Genomic DNA, 6,053 nt, shown 5'->3' on the forward strand with positions numbered 1-6,053 from the left:
CTTTCACATGAAGTATGTATTTGTCTACTCAGGCTGCCATAACAAAATACTAGACTGGGTGGTCTGAACAACAGTGTTTTCTCACAGTTCTGGGAGTTGGAAGTCCAAGATCAAAGAGCCAGCAAGGGTGGCAAGGGTGGTTTCTGGTGAGACCTCTCTTCCTGACTTGCCACCTTCTTACGGTGTCTTCACATGAATGACCCTTTTTCTGTGCAGGGACAGAGAGAGAGAGAGAGAGAGAGAGAGAGAGAGAATGAGCATGAGCACCTGGTGACTCCTCCCCTTCTTACTAGGACACCAGTTCTATTGGATTAAGGTGCCACACATATGATCTCATTTAACACTAGTTACCTCCTTAGAGGCCCTATCTCCAAATACAGTCACATTGGGGTTAGGGTTTCCTTTTTTTTTTTTTAAACACTTGCTTTATTAGGGTACTCCATTACATTATTTACATTTCATTGGTGATGTTGCTTAATTATAATTCTCACCTTCTCATGTTTTAAAAAGTCAGTGAAACTTTCCTTAAAGAGCAAAGCTTTGTGCTCTTTCTCCATACTAGGCCTGCATGGATGGTAGGGGGAGGGTAGAACCCTGTGCTGAACTAGGCCCTGTCCCAGTTCTGCGACTATCTGATCCTAAACATTGGCCAAGTCAGTTAGCCTAACTATTGCTTCGTTTCCACATCTAGGAAACAGAAGTGTGTGAAAAAATGATCTCGTATGGCTTCTCCTAGCTCTAAAATTTTATGATTATAACATATCAAATGTGGGGCTTAGGGTTTCCACATAAGAATTTGGCAGGGGGAGAACAATCAGTCCATAATAAAGTATATTACATGGTAGATAAAATCACAGTCTTTTAAGTCAGACACAACTGGGTTTAAAAATCCAGTTCCCTCAGCTCAAATAGTTCATCACTAAGTGCATGGACAAATTGTGATATATCCATAAAGCAGACTATCATTACTGAGCAATGAAAAGGAATAAAGTATTGAGATACATGACAACATGGATGAATCTGAAAATGATCATGCTGAAGAAAGAAGCCAGAGAGTATGTGATTTTGCTTAAATAAAATTCTAGAAAGTGCAAACTAATCTGTAGTGACAGAAAGCAAATCAGTGGTTGCCTGGGCAGGGATGGACAGGGAGAAGCAGAAGGGAGAGATTATAAAGAGCATGAGAAAACTTGGGGTGAGGATATATTCATTCCTTTGATTGTGGCAGTAGTTTCACAGGTATATACATATGTCAGGAGGTATCAAATTATGCCCTTTAAGTATGTGCAATTCATTCTATGTCACTTAAATTCTAATAAAGCATTAAATTTTGGGGGAAAAGAGCCATAAACAAAATTTGGTAAACAAATTCCCTTTCCCCTGTCAAGGCTAATTCTGGCTCAAAAGTATTGTTGAACCATTTTTCTATCTTCTTTCCTTCAGAAGAGTTTCGTATGCAAGTAACCCAGTTCTCTTTCCTGAAGGGTATTCCTAAATGAAATGTAGTCTCTTCCCTTTTCCATAAGTTGATGAGGAGTTGACTTGTATGGAATGGCTCATATTGCATAGTGCCAAAATTATTTTCATATCCACTTTCTTACCGAATTCCATTACTATTCTAGTTCTAACATGGTTCTATCCTAATTCTATTGGTACTCTTGCTATTGTACTGTTACCATCACTGCCTTTCATCCCTGCTGTGAACTGCTACCACATCCTCACAGACTGATTATTTGTATATCTTCCTAACAGAGTCCCTGGCTCCCTATTCTTTGCTCTAATTCATCATGCATTCCACTATAAAAAAAATCTGACAACCCTGATTTATCAAATCTGGACTACTTTTTCTTTCAGTCCTTTCTCCCTTTCACTTTGTATGGGGCTTCACAATTTTCAAGGAGTTTTCATGTTTATCATATCACTTCATTCTTACAATAGTCCCATAAAGTATTATTAATCCTCCTTTAACAGATAAGGCAGCACCATATACAAAGAGTAACTATCACCTAAGAAAACAACATTATCGTAAGGGTGTCAGATCCATGATTCAAACCCAGATCTTATTCCACCTCGAGTATTTTTAAAAATAGAGATGCTCTTGTTTAACCCCTCTACTTAGCATTCTTAAGAAACTCCATATTATCCTCAGCTGTTGCTGTAGGAAGGGCCTAGTTTCCATGTTAGTTCTATGTGACCTCATACTGCCTAGCAATAGCTATGTGGATATTTGACCCCAAATTCAAATTCTCCCTTCCAGTAAGTTGGAAATGGGTCATAGAGACTCTGCCAGGTTGTTGGGAATGAGTGCTAAGAGCTTTGGTGTTTTTTTGTCTTATGTGTACATCTTGGTGTTTACGTCTTGGAGGACCCAAACTAATATTCCAGGGTGGACAGAGAGAGAAAAGAAATAGACAATGAAAAATAGAAATGAAGGAAGATGAACCTTGGGTCTTAATTTTATAGTTCCTGGTTCCAGCATTTATTGGGCCCAGATAAACTTCCTGCCCATTCTTGAATCTATGAGAAATTCTTTCAATTTAGATAAATCCTAATTTATCTAAACTTTATCAAGCATATTTTTGTTCTTGCTGTCAAATGATTTCTAAAGCATGTTATTTTTTCCACCCATTTCTTACTTACTTCCAATGTCTTTGCTCAAGCCACTCTTTCTGCCTGGAATGCTTTCTTATTCTATTCTCTTTCTTTCAAAATTTTGCCACCCTTCAAGTCCCAGTTCAAACACTATGTCTTCTTTAATGCCTTCTTTGTTCATTCTCTCTGAATGAACAATCATTCTGTATAACTATAGCATTCAACTTCTATCTACAAATATAAGACTCGTCACAAACTGCTTTATAGACTTATGTGTGTGCATGTATCATCATCTGACCTACTGCTAAGAAACACCTTGGGACAGTAGAAAGCATAACATATTAATTATTATGTTCCCCTACTGAGCCAACACAGGCAGTTGTTCAAGTAACAGTGAGAGAATGAATGAATATACAAAGACCTAGATCCACCCAGTTCTAAAAGGGACTGAGGCCTAAGGCACATCTGGATGTCAAAAGTGGAGCCATCTGGGATATACAAGTAACTATTGTCACATAGTCAGAACCCATGGACCCCACCTACTGGCCTTGTTTTACTATCTTTGGAATGAAATAATAAAGTACTGAACTAATAGTTAAAGGGTTAAAACATTAAACCTACTAGCCAGGGAAAAATTTAGCCAGTATTTCCTAAACTACATTCAGTTTTGAGATAAGAAACAACAGCCATTTATTATAAAGCTCAGAGTTGTATAGTGACAATATTCATTACGATAATCATATCAACTTCTCTATTTAGTATTTATAATTCCTGTACACACACAATATTATCTCTAAATGTGATTGTCAGTTAGTTAAGATGATATTTTATTTCTATATTTACATGTTAAATAAATAAATATATATATATATATACACATATACATATGTCACTATGGTGAAACTACTTGATAATTATTTAAATTTTTTACTAAAATGCATTGTTAAACATTACATGGCTAATATTTTATAAAGTCTTTCATGAGATGGTCTGTTTGTACTGTGAGCAATCGTAGCTCACATTGTCAACATGCTTGCCCTTCTCTCCTTTGGTACTTGCTTGGCAAAACCCCAAACCTGGTGTGATACAACTTCCCACCTACTCAGTGCCTGCACCTAATATACTGGAGAAAAAAAATAATCGTCATGACTAGACTCACTTTAAAATTATGACCTCAAGCTTCATAAGGGTTCTCATGGTAGACCTGCCTTTTTTTTTTTCATATATAAAATGTAATGCATTTTTCTTTGTACTAATACGGTCCTGCCATTTTTACATCTCCCTAGTCATTTGATTCTTCCTCTCTCCCAGATGTTGCCATTTCCTCCCAAGCCTCTTCATTCTTCTCAGCTGATAACCTTGCTTTTTATTTCACTGAGAAAAAAGAAACAGAAGGTAACTTTTACAGCCTCTCACCACTCATTCTACCTTCTGCCCAGCATCTCACCTTCCCTCCCATTACGAAAGTGGAACGGTTCCTGTTTCTGTCTGAATCCAACTCCTCCTTTTGTGCTCTGGGTCCCATCCTCTTTTGACCATTCAGAAATTTTGCTCTTAAAATTATCCTATCTCTTTCTTGTATCAATTTCCCCTTCTCTGTGGGATCATTAGAATAAATTTATTTAATATTTCTCGTTTAATACAAAGAAACCTGTATTGATCTCACATCCTTCTTTAGTCACTGCCCCATTTCTTTACTCCTATTTACAGAAAAACTCAAAATAACTTTTTTGACATGTGCTGTCCCCATGTCATCATCTCTCGTTCTATCTTAAATTCACTCCAATGAGGCCTTTATCCTGACCACTCCACTGGTAATGCTGTCACCAAGTACACCATTGCCCTCCATACCCTTAATCCCGTGCTGAAATCTCAGTCTTCGTCATGCTGCACCTCTTAGTTGTACACAACACAGTTGATCTTCTGGGAACACATTCTACGTTGGCTTTCATGAAACTTCTCTCTTTTGGTGTTCCCCCAGTCTCTTTGGCTCCTTCTTCACAGTCTACTCTGTTAGACATTCTTCCTCATTATTTGGCAAGTAAATGTCAAATTTGGAGTTCCCCAAGGCTCAGTTCTCCTCTAACTATCCTCATTCCCCAGGAGATCTCACCAGTTTCCTGTCTTTTCAAACTATATGTATGTACCTATGTATGTATGTATGTATGTATGTATGTATGTATCTGTCTACATATAACTCTCTTTCCCTTTTCCCTTTCTTTTCTTTTATTTCCTTCCTTTCCCTTCCCAAAGCCATTAAGTGGGAGAGAGCAAGGTTGTCACTGGGCCTGAATCGGGAGAATCACAGAGGCTCAGTGAGGGGTTTTGGTGACTAACTAGGAAAGGAGGGTGCCTACATAGAGGACTGCCTAACATGGATAGTCATAGCTGAGCAAAGTGAGGGTGTGCATGCAAGGGGCAGCCTTATGTGGGCTACTAGGGATTCACACAGAGAATTGGTCATTCATGAGGAATCAAAGCCTCAGCAGTAGGAGGGGGGCATTCAAATGGTAAGGGCAGGCAGGTGTGGCTGTCAGAGCCTGAATGGGTGAAGAAGGTATCTATGCAGGGAAGGGACTGGTAGTGGCTGGAAGATCTGTTGCTTGCAGGGGAATTGATTACATATGTAAATATATTATCAAGTTGGAACCAGGTTTCCCACTGTCATACGGAAAAGAAGAAAACTAGAATAACTATTGTGGTGTTGGATTATGATTTGATGCACTTGTGTGAATTCATGGTTACAGATGCTGGATAATAGATAGAAATAAATATAGATCTAGAAGTGTGTCTTTTTGTATCTCTATATATTCCCTAGCTCTGTCCACTCAAGGGCCTGGGAACATCAACACCCCAATACAATTGAACACAATTTATCCCTGGATTTTGCCTATTATCCACAAAAATAACCAGGGTTCTGGGAGAAGTGGCTGATTCCAGAACTGGGGCAGCTAAACTACAAGATAAACTTGGAACATCTTTTTGAGCCAGAAAGCAAAGTGGTCCAAGAATGATGGGGGTAAAAAACACAGGAGCCAGAATGAAGGGGTTTCCAATGGCCAACTCTGGGACATTTTGAGCATTAAATTAAATAATAATAGGAACAGATTATAACCCATTAAATAAAATAGGAAACTATGAGTCAAAGCGATATAAGTTAATAAATGAATACATCAAAAGTTTGGTGAATAGGTTATACATAGTTCCAAATTGCCTTTCCACAGAACACTTAATTACAAAGGGGAAAAGAACAATTTTAAAGTAGAGAAGCCTATAAGATACTGCTTCATAATCAAGTGATTTAAATGATCATCATCAATAATGAGACAAATTGAAACTGCACACCACCATATAGGATGCAAGAAGAATACAGTATCACTTTTGTAATATTCCTGATAAAGATACATGCATGAAAAGTCTAAATGTAGTCATGATGAAGCATCAAAAAAACCCAAACTGAG

This window comes from Manis pentadactyla, chromosome 9 (genome assembly GCF_030020395.1).
Source record: "Manis pentadactyla isolate mManPen7 chromosome 9, mManPen7.hap1, whole genome shotgun sequence".
In the NCBI taxonomy this organism is placed as follows: domain Eukaryota; kingdom Metazoa; phylum Chordata; class Mammalia; order Pholidota; family Manidae; genus Manis; species Manis pentadactyla.